General features: G+C 39.6%; 1 protein-coding gene and 1 long non-coding RNA gene across 5 annotated transcripts in view; one reads left to right on the top strand and one right to left on the bottom strand.

Moving 5' to 3' along the window:
- The window catches only part of LOC101788125 (signal-regulatory protein gamma-like), an 81,568-nt gene that overhangs the window by 2,728 nt on the left and 54,517 nt on the right, over window positions 1–24,323 (top strand). The gene's annotated exons all lie outside the window — the stretch shown is intronic.
- On the bottom strand, window positions 19,051–23,288 carry LOC134476029 (uncharacterized). The gene is made up of 2 exons (XR_010047442.1): window positions 23,045–23,288; window positions 19,051–21,352 (listed from the first exon to the last, which is right to left on the bottom strand). It is a non-coding gene; the product is annotated as an uncharacterized LOC134476029 (long non-coding RNA).

Below are 24,323 nucleotides of genomic sequence, written 5' to 3'. Positions count from 1 at the left end.
TGTGCTGGAAAGGCCCTTGTTAGTCGCTTTGTCCATAGTGACACTATGTGAATTGTGTGGGTCCTTTAAAAGAAGGGCCAAGTAAGACTTCTTAGATCATTTGTTGTGCCATGGGGCCAACAGGTTTTCTTGACCATGCACTCCCCAGCAAGATTTCCAGCCTCCTGTGGGCTAGAATTCAATGGAGACAAACAATACTAGACTGAAACCTCTAAAATTATGAGCCATAACAGTCCTATTCTCTCCATAAATTGACTTATCTCAAGTATGGATTATAGCAACCAAAATTTGCCTAGCACAATCTGTAATTGTATGAAGACCCATATCTCCATATCAATATCTATGTCCTACATAATGTTGATAGAAACCTCCATACTTTACAAAATCTACTGAGTAATAACTTTTGAATTTATTCAACATTTATCCTTAGTCAGACACTGTTGAAAATGTATATCAGCTCTTATCTCATGTGATCATTGTAATCAACACAAACACTCTTGTACCTTCACTATACAGATAAGGAAATAGAAGAACAAAGAGCTCCAAGGTCACTCAACGACAAGTGCTAGAATTATGGCTTGAGCTCAGGCAATCTGACCTCGAACTCATAGTTTAATCACTACTCTTCCCAGAGATCCAAGGCCTCAATTCTATCATATGAGTTTTCTGCAGAGTCTGTGTATGGTGTGGTGTAGGGGGAAGTAAGAGGAAGATATTTTGTGGTTTTCATTTCCCTGGCTCTTCTGCTTCTTCCTTATATGCAAATAGCTTTGGTATTTTCACCATACCAATAACATGGGAAACTCAGTTTCTGACTATTGTCACAAAAACCATAGACTGCACTGATCAAGGCAGAGTATTCCTGAACAATTCATGTACCATACATATATTTATTAACTACTGTGTAGCAGCACTGTTATAGGAATTTAGGGTATACTTGTAAACGAAAGACAAAGTCTTCTTGGGAAGTCTTGGCTACAAACTAGAGGAAATGACAGAAATCTATACATACAACAAACAGGTAAACAATGTATTTCATACTAGGATTCATTTTGAGAAAAAAATTACACCTCTTTGGGGATAGATATAGTGAAAAAAGAATTATTCAGGAATGCTACCAAGGAGTACAAACAGACTTAACACTGGTGGTCCCAAGAAATTGGATTCAGAATTTTCTCTAAATCAGATATCTAATTAACAAATAGAAAGTATGGTGAAATAAGAAATTAATTGATTCATGATTTGACTCCATGTTGAAGTCCATGTTGGAGTCAAACCACTGCCTTCCTGGACCCAGTGCAGCATTACAATTTACAGGAAGGATCATTAATGTAGAAATAAAAGCCAAAAATATACATGTATATAGTTAAGCAGGTGGTGGGACAGGGAACCCACAGGAATACAGGTATGTTGCAATTCTGGTTCAAGGAGTTCTATTAGAACAGGCAAGTGGAGAGGGATTTGTGTCCATTCTGGTATAAGATGATTAGAGTAAAAAATGATATAGATGAACAGGGTAAAAAAATAAATAATTCCTAAAAAAATATGTAAATTATTTATACATATATATTATTTATAAATAATTCCTTAATAAATATATAAAAATAAATAATTTAAATTCCTAAATTTAAAGAAGCTTTGCTGCTTCTTAGTTCATTCCTCATTCCTGAGGGATCTGGGATTTCATGTCATCTGCCTGTCTGTTCATTTCTGGGTTAGTGCACAGAAACTGAGGTGTACCAGTAAGAAGAGCCAGATTCTTGATCCTGAAAGTAGAAGTCAAAGTCAGAAGGTAAACTAAAGAAATCAGAAAGTCTCTCTCTCTCTCCCTCTCTCTCCCACTCTACCTCTGTATTACAGGCTTTGGATTGGGGAGATACTGTCTGTTGTTGCTTTGTTTACTACTCTACTCAAATGGAGAAGCATTGTGAAATGCATGAGCTCCACCAAGTAGAAAGACTTTAGCTTTCAGGTAATCTCACTGTAAGAATGAGTTAGAAACAAATAGAGCAACTCTCGACTTTGCTTACATGCTGGTATTGTTGACCCATTGAGTCTATTCTTTTATTTTATCAGGACTCATTTCCTGTCCATGAATAATTTATTAGAAGGCATCAAAAATTAATCAACATATGATTTTGGTTTGGATTTCCATTCTTGCCAGGATGGTTCTGTCTGAAATGTCAGCCTATGTTGAGTTAGGGATGTGAAAAGATCATTAGACATCAGTCTTAACATCCTTATAACTTGTTGTGAGCAACAAAGTGGTTTAGAAAGAGTTGCTCTTAGGTTACGTTTCCCTCAGGGTCTATTATTAGTTACAACATTTAAAACATAGAAATCATTGAATATTGCATTGCAAAGATGTAACAGAGCCAGTGCATACTAGTAAACAAGTTGGCAAGGAGACAGCAGCCGGCCTTGCCTAGGCTTGTAACCCAGCAGCCATCAAAAGCTAGCACAGTAGGGAGGTAGAAGCCAGCTCTGCACCAGTGCACACAACGGTCACCATTGGATACTCATAGCAACACTGGCCAGGAGAACCAAACAGTCACACTCTGGAAGAATTGTAACCAACATGGGAAGTGCCACACTACCTGTTTGTTTGGAAGAACCCAAGGAAACATCAAGATGAAGAAGCATAAGGCAGTCCCTGGACCCCAACCCAAGCAGAGCAAGTCCAGAAGATGTGAACACAGAAGAGATCAGGAGTCACACACCTGAAGTTTCTGAAATAATGGCAACTGAAGTAAAGAGACAACTTCATGAAGCTATAAAAGTAATTAGAAGAGAAATAGTATCTCAGGTAAAAGAAATGAATAACGTAATAAAAGAAGTACTAATAATGTCTAAGGAACACATAAACAAAAAGAATAGAGAAGCACAGTAGAATGAGAAAAACCATGAATGAAAAATTTAAGAGAGATTTAGAAATCTTAAAACAGATTCAAAGTGATACCTAGGAAATTAAAAACTCCGTTGAAAGCTGGAAAAACTGCTTCAAAGAAACTAAAGATAGATATTTAGACTTTGAAGATAGGTGTCTAGCTTGCAAGAATAAAAGGAAAAATCTCTTAAAAATCATAAATAACCAAGAAATAACAATTCAATGATTTCAAGATAACACAAAGCAAAATAATTTAAGAATAGGTGTCAATGAAAAGGCAGGGGTCAACACAAATGACATTAAAACTCTATTTACAAAAGTAGTAGTGTAAAATTTCCCAAATATGAAAAAAAGATGTGATATACACATAAGTGAGGCATATACAACTGCAGCTAGACATAACTAAAATAAATCTACACCCATATAATCAAGATTCCAGACATCAACACAAGAATAGAATATTAAAAGTTATTAGAGAAAAAAAACAGATCAGGTATAATGGAAAACCTGTCAGAATCATGACAGACTTCTCATCACAAACCATCAAGTCAACAAGAGCTTAGAGTAAAGTAATTCAAGCCCTGAAAGAAAACAACCCAGGTTGTTGTACTCTGCAAGACTATCTTTCAACATTAGAGGAAAAACAAGATACTTCCATGACAAAGAGTAACTGAAGGAATTCATGAACGTCAAACCAATCCTACAAACAAAACTGAAAGATATTCTAGAGAGAGATTTAAAAAAAAAAACCATGGTTCCAGGAATAGCAACAAAGGGGTGATCCCTGAGCAGGGCATACAACTGAATGGAGGAGAAAAGCAGGGAGCCAATGGCTGGAAAGTAGCATGGCAGACACAAGCCAGTGCATGCTGACCATAACCATTAATGTAGATGGTCTCAATTCACCAATAAAAATAAACAAGCAGACTGAATCGGGAGACAAGATACATCAATATGCTTTATTCAAGAAACACATTTAACTCAAAAGGAAAACTCCTAGGCTAAAAGTCAAAGGGGAGAAAACAATGCTGTATGTGACAGGGAATCACAAAACAATAAGGGTAGTTTGCCCATCAACTGCAGAATGGATAGAAAAGATATGGCATCTTTATACGATGGACAACTACTCAGCTATAATGATAACCTTGAATCTCTTGTACGTAAATGGATACAACTTGAAATCATGCTCATGGGTGAAATGGTTCAGAGTCAAATGAGTGAACATCATGTTGTCTCCCTAGTATAAAAAACTAAAGGAGTTAGTGGGATCCAAAATGCTCAATAGATCAGAAGAAGGTGCAAAGGGCAGAGATATCTAGACGCTGAAGTCAATGGCCATTGTTCATCTATATCCTGTTTAGATACTCTGCATTATTTTCACTGTTATGTTTAGCTTGGTTTTATTCTGTTGTGTTTTGTTTGATTTTATGGTATTTGATGACATGGACAGCTATTTCAGAAATAACAAAATGTATTATAGTAGCCATTATTGATTTCCTATTATCTTGTTTTGAAGTCTTGAATTGCTTTACTTGTTTTCTTTTATTTATTTTATTCTATTTCTTTTTTTATTTTATTATGTCTGATGCTATAAGCAGCTACTTTCAAGATAAGAAAGTGCATTATGATAGACAATGTTGTATTCTTATTGTCATGTTTTGAAGACCTGTATTGCTTTTATTGTTTCATTTTGATTGACTTTATTGTGTTTTGTTTAATTTTGTTATGCCTGATGGTATGGGTAGTTATTTTAAAGATAAAAAAGGCAAGATAGTAGCCATTATTGATTTTCCTTTATCTTGTTTTGAAGCCTTGTATTACATTCACTGTTTTGTTTTGGTTGACTATTCCTTTTGTTTTAGTATGTCTGATGATATAAACAGCTACTTTGAAGATAACAAGACACATTATGGTAGCTACTGTTGTATTCCTGTTTTCTTGCTTTGGATTCTTGTATTGTTTTCATTATTTTATTTTGATTGGTTTTACTCTGTTCTGTTTTTTTTTTTTTATTTTATTGTGCACGCAGTTATGGGCAAGCTATTTTGAAGATAGCAATAGGCATCATGGTAACCATTGCTGGTTTACTTTTACCTTGTTTTAAAGTCTTGTATCACATTCACTGTTTTGTTTGACTGTCTCTAACCTGTTTTATTTCTTTTGGTTTTAGTCTCTTCAAAATAAAAAATACAAAGGAGACAAATGTATTCAACACTGGCTAGCAACATAGGCAATACATATGTTAACTGTTCTGAAGACTTGTGTTTCAGCATACCAAAACTTTAATTTAACCCATTTGCCAGAGATCTACTTATGTTAAAATGTTGGTAGTAGGAAATAGGAATATAGTAATATAAATATATCAGATTTAGCAGCATACAAGTAAATCCAAATTATATGTATGGAAAAGCAAAACAGGTCGAAATCATCTCATCGTATGGCTAAACTGCAAAGTTTATATTTTTGAGTTTGTATAAACCTTCTTCAACATAACCTTGGTTTGAAGAGAACTTTTTATCCTTATATGTTTATTTCCAAACATCCTGAGAGATTTTGATGCCTGCATTCCAGCTAGGACTGTTTAAACCAACCATCCTTCCAGAAAGCTTGATTAATTTGTTATCTTACTAAAGGCAACAGAAAACAACCAAATCAATAGAAAGCCAAAAGGTCCCAAACAAGTAAAACAAAACAAACATTTTAATTTAAACACTTAATTTTTAGAAACATCTATTTTCGTTTCCCAGTTGTATTAAATTCTTTGTTTTATATAGTACAGTTTTGCTGAGTGATTTATATATTATAGATATTGCTCCTATGTTAGAAGAGTAGCTATCAAAGATGTTCTCCCATTTGCCTCTTCATTCTGGTAGTTGTTTCTTTGCCAAACACAATCTTTTAATTTGATATAGTCCTATTTCTTATTTTATATATTATTGTCTATGCTTTGGAGTATTGAGAAAGGCTCTATATTTAACTATGGCTTAAAGTGTTTCCTCCGTGTTTCTTCCAACCAGTAAAGTTGTTTCTAGTTTTATACATAGATCTTTGCCCAATATTCTTTGATTTTTAGCACAGAAATATGTAGAGGAATATAATTTCACTTTTTGCTTGTGCCTCTCCAGTTTTCCTAGAACAACTTGTTAAAAAGATGTTCTTTTTCCACAAATATTTTGGCTTGTCAACAATCATATATGTGTGTGTTTCGGTTTGCTCTTTTGCATCTTCTTGGGTTCAACTCTTCTACATATCTGTTCTTACATCAGTACTGATAGAATTTTTGGCATGGCTCAAAAGATAGAAATATGAGATAAAAGTGGCCTCTATTTTAAAAATGTGGAGAGAGACTCCATAACCTCCGGGATTTTGCTTTCTTCTGCTCAGCATGAGTTGTGGGGGGCATACACATAGCTTAGGTTTGGGGTGGTACCTAAGGGGCATTAGTGATGCACAAGTAGCCCATTGGAACTCATTTTGCACCACAGGTAAATTTCCTAGGGTCAGGAAAGGTGACCTCAAGATAGAGCCCTTTGGTTCCACATCCCAGGCTCCCATCACTACAGCTTCATATTCAGGGCAAAATTCTCTCATTCCTTTCTTTTCATTGTTAGGAAAAAAGGATGAAGTTGGGTTTTTTTTTTTACTGGTTCATGCTGAAAGGGAGTGCTGAGGTTTAGGAGGGTCGAAGGGATGACAGTTGATACCCATGTAGAAGCTGATGCCAGGTGTTTTAGCTAGGACAACTTTATCATTAATGATTGCCCACACGTTAGACTGGAAAAACAAAGAGACCAGGTGTCATGAGGAGGCAGGCCACTGTCATATTTCAGGACCCAGGTGAGGTGGAAGGAAAAGTGCCTTTGACTTAGATATGTCATTTTATCAGGACCATGTTGAGGTAGAATCATTGCCATGGTGAGGTAGAATTCTGAAAAGTAAGTGTGGGGTTAGGAGGAGTGAAGTTATGAGAAGTGATTATTCCCCCATCTGAAAGAGTAAAAGTTAAGAGGGTAGGTAGGTAAGACTTGTCTCTGGTCCAGGTGTTGAGCTGGAAAGAATAGGAGTGGTGGGGAGGGCTGGGGCTGTGTCACTATTAGGAAGATAGGAGCCTAGGCCTTTAGGGATCTCATGTTTAACCAAACAGCTGAGGGTTATGAGAACTAAAACAGTTTTAATGTAGAACAACATGAAGATGATCTTATACGTGATGTGGGAGTCTTTAGGAAAGACTGTTAAGAGTCTTGCTGTAGAAAGGATAATTAATAGAATGTAAGAAATTAGGAACCAAACTGAACAACAAAACATGACTTAGCCTAAGAGTTGTGGTTGTGAGGCCTTGGTGAGGTGGAGATGAGAGGGTAAAAGGATGGTTAGATCTAGGGCTGGGAGGGCACCACTTAGCCTGAGTGATGTGAAACCAGGATGGCAGTCTAGCAACTTTGACCACTGTTGAGGTTGCCGAGAAGACCAGGTATGGACTGCTCCACCTTGGTTATTGTCCTTGCAATGATTTCATGTAACAGGACTTTAGTAAGTATATCAGCAGTCTCCCTGATTGTGGGAAAGGCTTTTATTTATCCTGAAAAAGTATAAACAAAGATGAGAAGATATTTGAGATTTTTGTGACAAGGAATGTGTGTAAAATTTTTCTGTCAGTCATGACCAGGTTTATGTCTGAGAAATTTGTGAATCAGAAAGTAAGTGGGTGCTATGTATCCCTGAGAAGAGGTTTTATTAGAGATAACAGGTGTAAGCTGTTGAATCCTCAGTGTCTGGGTTAGTCTGCATAAACAAAAAGGAATAGAAAGGCATTTTTAAGATTTAGGATTGTAAAATGAGTGGTAGAGGGAGGGGTATGAAAGAGCATGATATAAAGGTTTGACACCACTGGGTGGATTGGGGTAACAGCACTATTGAGCATCCTAAGGTTTTGTACTAGAGGGTAAGACCCATCTGGCTTAAGTACCAAGAGAATGGGAGTATTATAGGGTGAATTGATAGGTTTAAGAAAACCATCTCTAAAAGGCACTTAATTATACATTTAAGTTCGTATAAATGTTTGGAAGCTATAGGATATTGGGGAACACAAGGAAAAATTTAAGGATCCCATAGATGAATTAAAACAGGCATTGCATGGGCAGTGCAGGTGGGATTGGAGGTATCTCAAGCTATAGGTTCGACCAGAGAAGCAACAAATTGGGAACCTACATGAAATAGGCCCTGTCTGTAAAGGCTGCACAGGTTGGCCATCAATATCCCATATAGAGACTTAATACAGTGAGTGGCCTGAAAGCTTAGGAAGAACCCTATATATGGCCTCTATGTCCACAAGTATAGAGAATGTCTTACCTGAGACCTATAGTGGGACTTGGGACTCTGAGGTCACCTTAATGGGGATTGTCAGACTGAGCCCCATCAGTCTTTAGCAGCAAGTACATGCAGATCTTTCAGTGATGAATCTGACAGTGTTGGCATTTCCTGTGAGGGTTAGAAGTTAGGAGGATGGCTTAGCCACTCTCTGGTGGATAGGACAATCCAGTAGCCCTGAGGCAAGGCCACAAAGAAACACCAGTATGGGGCACTCTCTTGCTCAATGTCCTTCTGCTGCATTTAAAGCGTGGTCCAGGAGGGGCTCAGGCAGCTCCACCTTATGTCAGCTTACCTGTCTCAGAGCTCCAAGTGTCAGTGCTAAAAGATAAGATTTTTATTTTTTATCCCTGTGGTTGAAAACACCAAAAACCACATTAAGAAGTTTTCCCTATGGGGTTTGAGGGCCAAGTTTAGCCTTTTGTCTTGGGATCTGACCCATGGTGGAAGGCTGTAGAATTAATTAAGTATGCAAGAATCAAATAATACAATCAACAGGGTATTTATGATCATAAATTTAGTAATGGCTTCCTATAAGGATAAGGTCCAGGCAATTTTAGGAAATGGCATGTCATTTATGTATCATATAAAAGTATCTCTTTATGTTGTTAGAATGTCTAATGTCATCTGCTTTTTGGAGGATGGACTGTTTTATTAATTTTACCTTTTATTTAGGAGAGAGATCAGCTACGGTGTCATTTAATGCCAGTTGAGTTATAGTTAATTATGGCTCAGCTGAGGGCTGAGCCAGCACAGGTGGATGGGCTGGGAAAGGCTCAAACCTTGCCTCTGCCCCAGTGCTAGTCTTGTTCTGCATGCGTCATATAACCTTTCTGGAAAAGATCTGGTGGATTCCAGCAAAAGCAATCCAAAAGGAATTTATAATTATTTCTTAATTTCAGTCACTGAACATCCAGAAGATTGATAACAGTACAGTACAGTATAGGAGTAAGCTTAACATAGAACATTAAATGGCTATCAACCATGAGTGTTTTAACATTTGAACACTGAAGAAATTTGTGAAGCATCTCTAAGCATATGTCTGGATCTGAAAGGAAACACTTATCATCATATAATATATAAATTTTTGTTTAAAAATTATTATTTGACTTGTTCATGTTGGTCTGATTGGTATCTTTTGCTGGAATACAATAAAAAGAGGAAACAATCTGAATGTTATACTTGAAAGCATGAATATACCATCAGATCAGCAACAATGAATTGTCTTAGTCATATGAACTTTATATTTTTTTAAATTTTATTTAAGGAGAAAAAGAAAAAAACAGAAAATGGGTACAAGTTATACAGAATTTCAACAAACAGTAGGAAATCACTAGTTAATAGATTAAATATTGTCATCTTAGAAATAGTTGTTCAAGTTACAAAATTAAAGTATACAAAGTGGACTTTCAAACAGCAAGACTGCAAACAGTTCTGTTCCATGATCCAACAAAACTCAGTAATATGGTTATCTATCTTGTACACTTAAATATACATGTAGTTATATACTTTAGACCACTTTCTTTTCCTCCCTTTTGTACAATGACAATTACAATTTTGGATTTTATTACTCCAACAGTTCTTATTACTTTTTTTGAGGACAATAAAACTAAATGTGACATAACAAGACAGAGTCAGTCAAATCAAAAGGATGGACATAATACATAATGTAAAAACAAAATACAAGGTGATCAACAATGGTTACCATACTGACCCATGCTATCTTAAAAAGAATTGCCTATATCATCAGTTATAATAAAATTGAACAAAACAGTAAAGAACAAAACCAATAAAATCAAAATATTGGAGACATTACAGGACTTCAAAAGAAGATAATAGTCAAACCAGAATGGGTGTCATAATGAATCTTATCGTCTTCAGAGTTGTTGCCTACACTCTCGCACTTTGTACTATCAAGCAAAACAGAATAGAGGAAAATCAGTCAAAACAAGATGGTGAGAGCAATACAGGGTTTCAAATCAAATTAATAGAAAAGCAAAGTGGGTTACTATATTATATCCTGCTATTTTTTATTTATTTTTCCCTTAATTAAAAAGATAAAAATAAAAAAATAAATAATAAAAAAGAAGATTGAGATAAAAGAGGACATAACAAAACATCACAGGTCAAAACATAACCATTTAAGCAAAATAGTGTTTCACCACAAGATATCCTGACTTAAAAGTAGTCACCATAGCATCTCTTTCCTTGAAATCTTTGCATAAACTTCGCATACTGTAGCATCAAACATATCAAGACAAGGTAAAACCATTTAAGAGAATGACAACATTACAGGCTATTTAGAATCAACTAACAGAAAATGAGCAATGGTTTCTGTATAATCTCCTTGTCTATAAAAGTTTTTGTTTATATTTTCACATATAATAAAATCCAATAAGATACAACATGTTAAGACCAATGGAGACAGAAGAACAAAAGCTTAATGAGACTTCAAAACAAGATGATATTAAATCAGCACTAGCTATTATGATGTCTTGTTTTCTCCAAAATAGCTGTTACTATCATCCAACCTTCTCTGCCTCCTTTCTGTTGAGCTCTTTTTCTGTCATTAGTTGTCAGTTTGTCTTTTTCATTTTGCTTTTTGCTCCGTTCATTGTGGCCTCTCTGCCACTGTTTCTGGAATCTTGGCATTTTTCTTTTTTAGAATGTCCTGCAGTATTCTCTGTAGATTTGAACTGGTGGTTGCAAATTCCCCAAGTTCCTCTTTATCTTGGAAACACCTTGTTTCTCCATAAATGTCTAGAGACAGTTGTGCAGGATATATTAATCTTGGCTGGAGGTCATTATCTTTCAAAGCTTGAATTATTTCTCCCCCCCCCCACACTATTCATGATTTGATGGTTTGTGCTGAGAAGTCTGCTGTAAATCTGATGGGTGCTCCCTTGTAAGTGGTCTGTTTCTTGTCTCTGATGGATTTTAATATTCTGTTCTTGCATTGGATTTCTAGAAATTTGATTATTATATGCCTGGGTGTAGCTCTGTTTGGATTGTAGGTGGCTGGAGTCCGGTATGCCTCATACATTTGAATATCTTTACCTTTTGCTAAGTTAGGGAAATTCTCCTGGATTATTTCTGTGAATAGCCTTTGTAGTTCATTTGTTTGTGTCCCTACTTCTTCTTTTATGTTCTTAATTCTTAAGTTATAGATCCTCTTATCATCCTCTAGCCTTTGTATTATTGCTGTTTATTTCCTTGTTATTTTTAAGAAGTTTTTCATTTCATGCTCCCACATTACAAATCTGTCCTCCAGTTCAGATAATCTATCCTTAGTTTCTTTCAAGCTGTTATGCCAGCTTTCAATAGAGTTTTTAGTTTCCTGGTAATCTCTTTGAACCTGCCTCATATATTCTATGTTTTCTCTATTTTCTCCATCAAACAATTCTCCCCTTTTTTTTTGTTCTTCCATTTCACCATCTGTTTTTTCTTGGGTGGTGCTTAGCATTTCTCTAACTATTCTACTTATATCTTGCTTTACTTCATTAAATACTTCACTTTTGAACTTATCTATGAGGCTCCGGAGATATTGCTTTATGTCTGTTGGTGCCATGTCTGATATTGCATGCTTTCAGTCCTCATTCTCCTTTGCATTAACATTTCCTGGATCAGTGTTCTCAGGATTGGGCACTGAGGACCCTTTCTTGTTGCTCACTCTTCGCATACTTTTTGTTCCTTCCATACAAGTGTATATAGAAGGCCCAGTTTCTTTCTTTGTTGATTACGATGGTTTGAATCTGCCAGCTAGGTGTTCCTGCCCACTGCAGTGTACTAGGGAGACACAGACCTGGGCAGCCTCTGCTGTGCCCACCCCTCCAGGTCAACCTACTAAAAGCTTCACCACTAGGGTGCACTGCCAGGCACTGGAACTTGGTTTGGGCTAGGCTACTGGGTCTTAATCCATGGCATCATCCAGGCCAAGTGCTCCCCACCAACCCCACTTGAGAGGGGAATATGCGACTAAAGTCACTGCAGCGTCCTATTCCAGCTAATCTGCTTGGTCCCAGAATGTCCTCTGTTGGAGCCTCCTACTCTATGGAAGGGTCCCTGTTCCTCTCACTCACCTCAGGTCAATGCAGGGCTCCCCGCCAGTCCTGCTCTCAAGTCTGTTTGCTGATTCCTGCTCTCAGAGCTTCACACATCTCTCTCCCTGCTGTGGCAATTCAGACACAGCAGCAGTGGCAGGAAATTCAAATCACGGTTTCCAGAGGTGCAGGTTCCAGCTTCCATGCTGAGATTTTATTTGTTCCAGTTATAACACCAGGATTGCATTTCCAGTTGGTTTCTCTCAGCTTAGCTCATTCCTGGGTTGGCAGGGTATATCTCCCCTTGCTTAGGATTCCTCATACTGCACCATTCCTGGATTCTAAGCTGGCTATCTCAGAGAGCCTTCATAGCTGCTGTTATCTATCTGCCATATTCTCCCAGAAGTCAGTCATATGAACTTTAGTCGAGGTGTCTCCCATAAGCTATGGAGATTATTGCAGGCTTTAATCGATAAAAAAGGCCGGTAAAATTACCAGGTGGCCACTTTTCCCATCTATCAATTGAAGTCTTATCCAATGTCTCCTCACCCCAAGAGATTTTATTTAACCAGTTTTAGCACCTTTTGACAAGCTGGAAAACTAGGTAGAAGCATGTTTTTTAATCTATAACCCAAATGAACATTGATTAAATAGTTTGAGAATGTAAAAAAGGAAAAAATTGTTGAGCTCAAATAAAAACGTGAACAGCTATTTAGAGAGCAGGCAAATGGACAAATATGGACAGATGATCTGTACAGTATAAACAGACTGAACAAGAAACAGATATATTTTATAAAATCAGAGTACACTCAAATATATTTGGCCAATTTGAACTATAATAAGACAACTGGAAACCCTTTTGTAGATTAATTATCAGCAGCTGCTGGGTGGCTCTGCTTTCCACCTGGCCTGGTCTGGCCAAGGTGTATTCCTTTTGGCCACCTTTGCAGGCGCTGGCCTGACAATCGGAAGTGTGGGCAGAGGCCTCTGCCTGATCCGGGAGGTCTTTTTCTTTTCTTCCTCTCTTTTTTTCTTTTGCCCCATCTATTGCCTTCTTCTCTGTGCTGCCACCTGGAGCCGAGCTTGTGCTCAGGGGTGGGGGCGGGAGATGGGGAAGGGGGCTGGGACTCCTCAGGAGGTGTGTGGAGCCCACAGGGAGATATGGAGCTGGGACCAGACCAACCCTAGCAGTCCCACTGCATATGACACAGGCCCTGCCTGTGCCACCAGCACACAGCCCAATGTTGTCCATGCCCACCTCCCCCAGCACACACCTGGAAATGCAGTCTGGCATGTGCCATGGGGAAGGACTGAGAAATGGGTGAAGCAGGGAGGAAAGGAGGACACTGAAAAGCTGCAGGATTTGGTGTGTGAGATACAGGGTAGAAGCTGTAAAGAAAGAATATACCTCCTAAGTGTGGGTAAGGGGAGGGATCCTGGAGGAGCAGAGGGAGAGAGGGACACATTCATAAAATAAAGGCCTAAAGATGGAGAGTTTTTGTAAACTTGTAGCCATTGTGATAAGCCATAAATAAAAGATCAGCCTTTTGGTTTTAGGTAGTCTTTTAAACCAGGCATCCCATAGGTATGCTTTTTGGGGGACAGAAAGTGGCCCCCATGACCGAATCATGGTAAAGTGAGCCAACAGACCATGACCTAAGGCAGGTCAGGTCATCACCTGGCCTCTTAGACCATTCGTAATCAGTTCCAAAACTCATGCTTTTTGATCATCACCAAAAGGCATGAGTACAACACCTGTGGATTACAGTAGTGCCTCTGCCTCAGGGCTGCCCAAGAAGTGTGAGAGCACTACCCCAGTCCAGGGAACAGAAAGAAAATATATAGTGGGGCCCAGCCCACTACCATGGAGTAATTTTTGGACTTGGCTCATGTGCGGTAAATGGGGACCAGTGTTGTTTGCAAACCAGCAGTGACAAGATGTGCAGCTCCTTGATGATGAAAAGTGAGGAATTAATCCAGGATGCAGTCCAGTCTGTGAATTGGCAGGGGACTTAAACTGGGAATATCCGAGGAGTCACTCACCTGCCATTCCTGGTCAGGGAACCATGCTGATTTTCTACTATAGTTGGAGAGCATAGCTTAAAGCTTGGTATCATGATGTTGCCAGCATTGCTCATTTTGTTCTGGCTTTCTTTGGCTGGTTTGCATCTTTGCTGATTCTAAATAAATCTCATAAATATTGTTTCTAGGTCTTTCAATACTCTTCTATTTTAATAAGTGAGCATTACTGAGTGACACTACACTGGGACTTTGCATGTCCAGATTCACGAAGCAACAATTTCCTCATTAATTTAAGGAAAGAAATTTTTAGTAATTTATTACAGTAGCATAGCTGACAAATTCAGTACAATGAGGTTTAACTATCAGTATAATGTGATGAAAAGGTTATAGAGGATTAAAGCAATGCATCACTTCTTATTAAGTTACATGTTGTGGCACATTGGAAGTTTATGTACTACTATTTCATAGGCTGACAGAAAAAAAAAAAACCTCATCCTGAGCATTTATCTCTGTGTAAAAGGGAAACTGATCCATCACTTCATATAGTTGAATGCATGTTCCATTGATAATACCCCCACCTCTACCTGGATCTCAGTGCTCTAAAGGAATCTTATGACTGGCCTTATGCCATATCCACTGCACTATGTGATCAGAATGTGAAGTGTAACAAATACTTGGTAAAGCATGATATTGACATGAAATTGCAAGGAATCTGGTGGCATTCAAATTCACACTCTATCATGTTTCTTAACCACTTTGAGCTTCAGTTTCTTCATAAAGGGAAGTTCGTGTGAGAGCAAAATGTGATTACAAACACAATGTGCTGAGCTCCAGTATGCACTCATAGTGTATAGTCAGTCACTGAAATTTTATACTGACTAACTTTGGAAAACACACAGAAATCATCAGGAAGAATAATAACTACTCTGAGTTTCCATCCCAATAGCCACAGAAGAGATATTACAGGTGATTCAGCCTGAGAACTTAATATTCTTCACTGCAGGAGAGACAGCCACTCTGAACTGCGCTGCAGCCTCCCTCTTAACTATGGGAGTCATCTTGTGGAACAGGGGACAAGGGCAAGGCCGGGAGTTAATTTATGATTTCAAAAGAGGCCACTTTACCTGAGTTACAAATGTGTCAGATACCACAAAGAGAAACAATGTGGACTTTTCAATCCACATCAGTAATGTCACCCTTGCAGATGCAGGCACCTACTACTGTGACAAAGTCCAGAAAACAGGTGGCTCTGAGATCAAGGAGATTCAGTCTAGAGGAGGCACCAAGATATTTGAGGATCATGAGTACAATTTGGGTTTCCCTCATTTTTTGATGTATGACAGTTGGTCAGGAAACACACCCTGCATATTATAAGCACCAATGAAGAAGCAGGTGGAATGGTGGATGCTCATGTTCATGATTTAATGCCACCCACCTACAAGGGCAGCCAAGGTTAGTAGTGTTATTGGCTCAAGGCTCCATACCAAGTAAATAGGGAGCATCTGCAGCCATTGTCTAACTACTGCTCAATATTCTACTTTTTCCACTCTACACTTACCTTTGTCTCCACAGAAGAGGAACGGCCCAGTAAAGGGCCAGATCTTGCCTGCTGCTCCAGATAGAGCTTCCTCTCCGAGTGTGAGTGTTTTCTTATGGCACAGCAATCAGTGCTTACTGTGTCCCAGGATGCATTCTGCAGGCCAGGGAAACAGAAGGGAGCTTCCCAGGCTGAACTCATCTCCAACCAAGTTGGTGTTCCACTGCAGAGGTGGGAGGATGCACTTACTTTCATTTCCTCTAAAGAAAACCCTGAGAACATTCCTCACAGTCAGAGAATCTTTTTTATTTCAATGCCAGGGCTGGAGAAATTCCATGATGTTGAACCTTTCCTTAGGCCTATCTGCCAAAACTTATGTATGAGCAACAGCACCTCACAAGTAATGAGAAACCTGAGAATACTATGATGTACTTTTCAGGAAAGGATATCACATGTAAGAGACATAAATCCTCACTGAGACAGGCAAAATATTTACTTTGTGTTTCCAGCGCATGACCAACATCTTCCTTCTAATGTCTAATTCTGGGAATAGTGACCTGCAGACAACCCAGCATGATCTGCTTACAAATATGAGACTGAAGATGACAAATATTCAATTAGTACCAAGGTGAGAATCAGAACCCCCCACTGAGTCCAGCTATGCTAAAAGCAACCTCAGCATAGATGCTGTGTCCATGAAAGTATCTGGAAGTGCACACTGGAAGCTCAGAACCACAAATCAGAGACCTTGAATTCTGCATTTCATCTATTTCCCAGCAGTTCAGTATGTCCCTGACATTCATACCTAGAGGCTGTTTGTGGTTGGAAAAACTCACACATGTCAGCCACATCATAATTTCACATTAGGATTCTATACAAAACCATACAGTGCTGCTCCACTGTTTTAACAGCTGAAAGTTGCTTCTTCAAAAGGAAATCTCATAAAACATTTCTATCATCTGTAGGTGGATGTTTAAGTTGATTACAGTTATGGCCTACTATAACAGTGCTACAAAAGACAAACCTGTACTTCTACCATCCCATACAGGAGGAAGATTTCATTAGAATAGGTGGCTGGATCAGAGGATAAAAGTATTGTAATTTATGTGGATGCTGCTAACTTTCTTTCCAAGATATGTCAGCCATCATTTGTCCTCACAATCCCCGGACATAGGCAGGGTTATGGCTTCATCCCATTTTCCCTGGAAAAGAAAGACACAGGAGTTCCAACATGGTGCCTCCTATGCCGAGGTAAAAACATTCAGCACGTGTCTTAGGCTTACTCAGTCTTCAAACTGCTGGTTGGGCACTTGTTCCTCTGTGTGACACCATTGTTCCAACTTATGCTGCATGAGAAAGGAGGAAGACTGATGAATGGAATGGAGTCATGACAGATGCTATCTCTTATTCATAGCACTTCCTCTTTGAACCAAGACTGTAGGAGAGTTCTGTTGCATCATTAAACACTAGGACACTGCAGTTGAGAGGGAGCCCTGATATGTGAATGGGTCAGGGAGGCAAGGTATGATACTCATAGCTTCACCACAGCTCTATTCTCTGCAATTTCACTAGCTTGCCCAGAGAAGAGAACTGCTCCAGCGCTTTCCCAAAACGTTGTGATTTTTCTGTGGTCCAGCAACAGGCATTAAAACCACAATAGACTCCCCAAAAATTTTCTGTGGGGGGAGACTGTGCTGATTTTATGTACCTAGAAGAGAAAGATCCTTTACTACCCTCAGTATGTGTCCCTCCTGAGGGACATATCTTACTGCCTGTGAGGAACACAGGATGTTTTTCTCACTGAGATGTGGCTCCTTCACTGAGCAGTGGATGTAGAGTAGAAGGAGCAGGTGTCAGAGGAAGTTTGGGGCTTTTGCAGAGTTCTGTTATTTCCTTAGGTTGCAGAACTGCAGGAGGGATATTTACCTCAGAATTCTTGAAGAAAAATGTAAGAAGTGAAGTGATAGTAAGTGCTTGGATGGTTCAAAATAGAACTAGAACATTAGTTCTAGTAAAAAAAATACAAAGCATGAAACTGTTTTAGGCATAAGAAATACTCACTAAGACATAATGATTGGTGGACAATGATATGGTACATTTGTTTCTCTCAGCCTCAGTTTTGTGATCTATGAAATTATGGAAATCAAGGATTTCTTCTAAGAAGGGAAAAGGCATTGAAGTTCTCTGTGTAATTATTTTTTTATTTTTTAAAATTTTATTTAAAAGGAAAAAGAGAAAAAACAAAACAAAACAAAATGGTGTAAGGGTACAAGTAATACAGAACTACAAAAAAAATAAGAAATCACCAGTTAATAGATTACACATTATCATCTTAGAGATAGTTGCTCAAGTCACAGTATCAAAGAATACAAAGTGGACATTCAAACAGTGAGACTGCAAACAGTTGTCTTCAATGATCCAACCAAAAACATTAATATTTAACATCCCTAAACACACTTGCAGTTTCATCCTTTAGAGCACTTTTTCCCCTCTCTTTTTTACAAAAAAATTTACACATTTTGGGTTTTATTACTCCTTAGTTCTTATTACTTTTTCTGAGGAGAATAAAGTCAAATATGGCAAAACAAAACTGTCAGTCAAAACCAAGGATAGACATAGTACATGATGTAAAAAACAGAGTACAAGATTATCAACAATGGTTACCATAATGCCTCTTGCTTCCTTAGAAAGAATTGTCTATCTCATTGGGTATTATAAAGTTGAACAAAACAGTAGAGAACAAGACCAATAAAACTTAAACATTATAAACATTACAGGACTTCCAAAGGAGACAATAGTCAAACCATAATGGGCATCTTAGTGAATCTTATTGCCTTCAAAGTAGTTGCCTATTCCCTCAAACTTGATACTATCATACAAAACAGAACAGAGTCTAATCAATCAAAACAAGATCGTGGGAGTATTACAGGACTTCAAATCTAGTTAATAGGAAATCAAAAAAGTTGCTAAAATATATCTTGTGAATTTTTAAAATTTTTCCCCTTAATTAAAAAAACCATAAAAATAACTAAATAATTTTTTTAATAACTAAGGGAGAGATTGAGATAAAAGAGAACATAACAACATAACAATACAGATCTGATCCGGCCCACGGATCAAGGCCGTGGTCCTCGCCTGGAGCGGGGACAGGGATGGGGGGCTGGGCAAGGGAAAAGAGAGATGGAGACAAGGTGGGATTCCATTCAAGTCTCATTTATTCTTAAAATGGCTACAACTTATATAGGGTGGAGGCGGGCCAATGGGGCAGGAAGAGGGCATGGAGTGTTATCTGACAGGTCATCGTCACATCTGGATATATGATATAAGCAGGAGAGGATTATGGGTAATGTAAGCAGACATGAGGATCATGGGAAATGTAAGCGGATGCGGCAGAGGCCCACAGGAGGGCGAGATAAGGTGGCAGCAATGAGATATGCTGCTCCCTACATCTCCTCCATTTTTATTATATTTTTTAGGAGTATGGCAGTCCCTGTCTTGGGTCAAGGACTCAGCACCTGTCTTGGGTCAAGGACTCTTCATATGTACCCAATCGAGCCTTACCCGTCGTGGGCCTGCAGGACAGCAGTTGGTCCTGTGCCTGTCTTAGGTGGTTGATGGCATAACATATGTGTCTTAGTTGCCCATCTCTGGCTGCCTGTCCAGTGCCTCAGGGCATTGGGGCCACATCATTATGTGGACCAGTGGTGGAGGTTCTCTCCCAATAAGTTTGTTGTTCTGCCATCTCCAATTGATGGTAATGTACCTGAATGGGCTTTGCCATAAAGGCGTCAATCCTGTTATTAAGGAGTGTCACGATCCTCTGGAAAATACAAGGGCCTATAGTAAGGAGTAGCAATAAAGCAGCCAGAGGTCCCAAGAGGGGAGCAATGTAAGGGAAGAGACACTCCCGCATGGAAGAGAAGGTCATTTCTCTGAGGTGCTCCTTTTCTCTCTCTTTGAGGTGCTTTCTTAGTTTAGTCATGGACTCTCTGATGACTCCTGAGTGGTCAGCATAAAAACAGCATTCTTCTTTGAGAGCAGCACATAAGCCACCCTCCTTCATAAATAGGAGGTCTAGTCCTCTTTTATTTTGTAGGACTACCTCAGATAAAGATGTCAGAGATGCCTGTCAAGCCACCACAGATGTTTCTATTTCTTTTAAATCCTGATCTACTGCTGCCTGTAATAGAGCTAGATGCTATTTTCCCAACACTAGTGCTGTAGTCCCTGTTTCTATTCCTGTTGCGACTCCTAACCCTAGTAATACAGCTAAGGTGAGTGTCACAGGTTCTCTCTTGTACATATAGCCAATCTGTGATGCCTGGAGGTAGTAGTCTCCTAGGTGGAATGTTATGCGAGGAAGAACCTGTACAAGAACACAAAAATCGGCAGACTTGTTAAAAACAGTGGTTGCTATTCAGGGTGAGAGGCAGAAATTGCAGGCCCAAGATGTTCCTGGGGGTGAAATGAGGTAATTATTTGGCTTGAACTCTGAATGAAGCTGGGCACAGAGTTTTGCTGCCAGTGCTGATGGACGGCTGGAGTCCCCAAGACAGGTCCCTCTACCTGAGATATCAGGGAGAGTCAGCTTGTGGTGATTGCCCAGTCACAGGAAGATGAGATAGAAGAACTGTTAAAGGTTAAATTAAGGGCCTTTCCTTCATAATATGGGGGAGGAGCGGCCAAGCATAACCAACAGGATTGGGTGAGATCAGGTTGGGTATGATTTAAAGCCATGTATTCCCCTTTAATCAAACTGAATAGGTTAGAATGTGAATATTGAGGGGCAGATATATGATCTGCCAGGTGTGCGGGGGCTTGAGAAACGCTTATGGTTGGGTGACTTACTGTGGTTGTTTGAACAGCAGTAACAGGATCTGTATTAGACTGATTGTATTTTGGATTTGGATTGTATTTTGGCTTTAGAGCAAGATTTGAGCCTATGGGCGTGGATGAAACCTATAGGGGAACCTTTTTTATGAGAATAAGATTTCCCCTATCTTTGCCTGACTCACAGACTCGAAGTCCCCAGGTGCATCATGTCAGCCAGCCAGGGTCCTCAGGAGTGGTGACAGTGACATTTAGAATCTGACAGGGTCTTTGATTGGCTGGTGGGTAGTCATCTAGGCTGCACCCCAGCGGCCCCCATGTCAGTTAAAGGTGTTTATTGGGGAAGGCGGGTTGCCATCCTGCTGCAACTGTTTTGCATCCCCAACAAGTACAAAAATGTTCTCCCGGGGAATTACAATATGATCTGCCCCCTGTTGCTGTGGGACAAAGGTAGAATTGACTTTTTCTGGGACTTTGGAGCCCCGGAAAGAACCAATGGGGTGTGGGCACAAACCATGCACTTCCTGATCCTACCCAAGTCCAAACCATCTCTTGGTCATTCCAGTGGCTAAGCTCCCATTTCCAGGGTTGATGGAGGTTGCTATCCATTAGATGTAGTTGTGTCAAAAGTCCAACGATGGTCCATAAGGTTTTGAGAGGTTGCACCATCTGTAAGAGAACACAGGGGATTGTGCCTCAGGAAAGGATGTTATTCCTGGGCGTCACATAGGGTCCTCGATGAAGAGCTGTCTTCTTGTTTTATAAGCTGTTTGGGGAGCCATCTAGCTCCTTTTTCCTGTTTGGAGTAAATGCATACAGAGCCTTGTCCCCAGATGAGGACCTGGTCAGGGCCATTCCATGTGTTGGTTAGGGGATCTCTCCATAGCACAGATGCAAATTGTGTTGCTGTCTGTGTGTGCCAGAAACGAGATGCTGCTGAGCAGCCTGAGGCATCCAGGGATAGAAAATTCAAAATAAAAAGAGCATGTGAGAGAATATTGCTAGGAGACCCTGAGGTTGGGTACCAGGTTTCTCCTTTTATTTTATCTATAGTGGATTTGAGGGAGCGATGTGCATGTTCAAAAATACCTTGTCCTTGAGGATTGTAAGGTATACCCGTGGGGTGGAGAATATTAAGGCACTTACAAAATTTGACAAAGGAGGTACTAGTATAGCCTGGGCCATTGTCAGTCTTAAGCTGTTGGGGACATCCCAGAACCGAGAGAGCTGATAGCATATGGGCTATAATATGTGTAGTAGCCTCTCCAGTCTGGAGTGTGGCAAAGATGAAACTGCTGTATGTATCAACAATTACATGTATATATTTTAAGTTGCCAAATTCATTAAAATGAGTGACATCCATCTGCCACAAGGCATTGGGGATTAAACCTCTTGGGTTGGCTCCCAGGTGTTGAACAGGCAAATGAACAGCACAAGAGGGGCAATTTTTTACAATTTGTCTGGCTTGTTTCTGAGTAATGTTGTGGAGGAGGCAAAGGGTTTGAGCATTGAGGTGGTGTAACTGATGAGTCCGTTGAGCCTCAGATACCTTAGAGTCTTTTGTGGGCTCAGAATGGATCATGAATACCTGTGTACATGTGGCAATATTAGCCAAATGATTTCCCTGAGCAAGGGGACCCGGGAGGCCAGAATGAGCTCGCAAGTGGCCAATGAAAAACTTATGACTGCAAAGCTGCATCATGTCCTGTAATTGCCTGAATAGGTTTGCAGCTGGGGAGGCATGGCTTATGGTTGCAACAGTTAGGAAGCTACAGCTGTGTTAGTAGTTTGGAGTAAAGGCAATAGCACCAATTGAGCAATACGTTGCCCTTGACTAATGGAAACCAGGCCAGAGATAGAGGATGCCATGACAACAATTTCACCAGTACAGTCGTTAACTATGACTCCTGGAACAACTTGTCACCCTTTCAATATTGTGCTGCCACATCCAAGAACTAACCCACAAGTGTCCTTGGGAAGGGGGCCAAAAACTGCAGGAGGCAGATAATGCAGCCACATCCTGAGCAAGTGTCTCTACAAACTGGGGATCTGCGTGATGTGTCAGCAGCTCAGAGATTAAAGTCCAATATGAAAAAACAGTTACCAGAAACTTTTCCAGGCCAAAAACCCCATAGTAGTCTTTGAGAGCATCTCCCACTCTTTTCCACCTATTTGAATTGATGGTGCCCTCTATAAGGAACCATGGACACACTGAATGTATAAACTGAAAGTACTGTAGGAAGTCTTTAGTATTAACCTTGATCCCTCTAATCTTGAGTGCCTCCCTGAGGCCACTGATGAAAATTCGTGTTCACTAAGTGCTTGCCCCTGCCAGTAGAGAGATAAGATCCATTCACCTACCGTGATTCAGGCGAGACGTAAGGTGGCCGTCTGCACGGATCACAGGGACGAAGACCTTGAATCAGTCACGCTGGCCAGTGCTTTACTCCCGTGAACGGTCCCATGTTGTTATCCCTCATGCCAAGTCAAGCCCCACGTGGGTGCCACTTGATCTGGCCCATGGATCAAGGCCATGGTCCTTGCCTGGAGAGGGGATGGGGATGGAAGGCTGGGCAAGAGAAAATAGAGATGAAGACAAGGCAGGATTCCATTCAAGTCTCATTTATTCTGAAAATGGCTACAACTTATATAGGGTGGAGGTGGGCCAATGGTGTAAGAAGAGGGCATGGAGTGTTATCTGATAGGTCATTGTCACATCCGGATATATGACATAAGCAGGGGAGAATTATGGGTAATGTAGGCAGATATGAGGATCATGGGAAATGTAGGCAGATGTAACAGAGGGCCACAGGAGGGCGAGATAAGGTGGCAGCAATGAGATATGCCACACCCTACACAGGTCAAAGCATAACTGTTTCAGCAACTTAGTGCTTCACCACCAAATACCCCGACTTAATAGTAGTTACAATAGTGTCTGTCTTTTCCCTTGAAATATTTGAATATAACTTCATATACTATAGCTTCAAATATTTCCATATCAAGAAGCCCAGAATAAAGCCATTCCAATTAATAAGTGAAAACGTTATAAGGCATCAAGGCCACATAATGGGGAATCATGATTACCACATACATTTATATATTTGAATCATTACTTACATTAGGGAAACTATTCAGTATTCACACATGCAAGATTAATTTATTTCACTTATGAATATGGTCACAAGCTGCGCCCATTTATTGATAAATATCTCAATGTGATCCTTCTTTATAGCTGAGTAATACTCCATTGTATAGATATACCATGCCTTTTTAATCCATTCCTCAGTTGATGGACACTTGGATTGTTTCCAAGATCTGGTGATTACAAATTGTGCTGCTATAAACATAGGTTAACATATATCACTGTGGTATGATGCTTTCAGTTCTTCTAGGAATATGCCTAGAAGTGGAATAGCTGGAAAAAAATGGGACTTCCAGTCCCAGCTTTTTGAGAAATCTCCAGACTGACCTTCACAAAGGTTGTACTAGTCTACACTCCCACCAACAGTGTAGGAGAGTTCCTTTTTCCCCACAGCCTCTCCAGCATTTGTTGTTATTGGTTTTCTTGATCCTGGCCATTCTTTCAGGAGTGAGATGGAATCTCAGCGTGGTTTTAATTTGCACTTCTCTAATGACCAAT

Source organism: Cavia porcellus, unplaced genomic scaffold, assembly GCF_034190915.1.
Source record: "Cavia porcellus strain 051 isolate PalLab524CR breed Dunkin Hartley unplaced genomic scaffold, mCavPor4.1 scaffold_5, whole genome shotgun sequence".
Classification (NCBI taxonomy): domain Eukaryota; kingdom Metazoa; phylum Chordata; class Mammalia; order Rodentia; family Caviidae; genus Cavia; species Cavia porcellus.
Note: the sequence above shows the minus strand (reverse complement) of the source record. Positions and strands in the feature narration are given on the sequence as shown.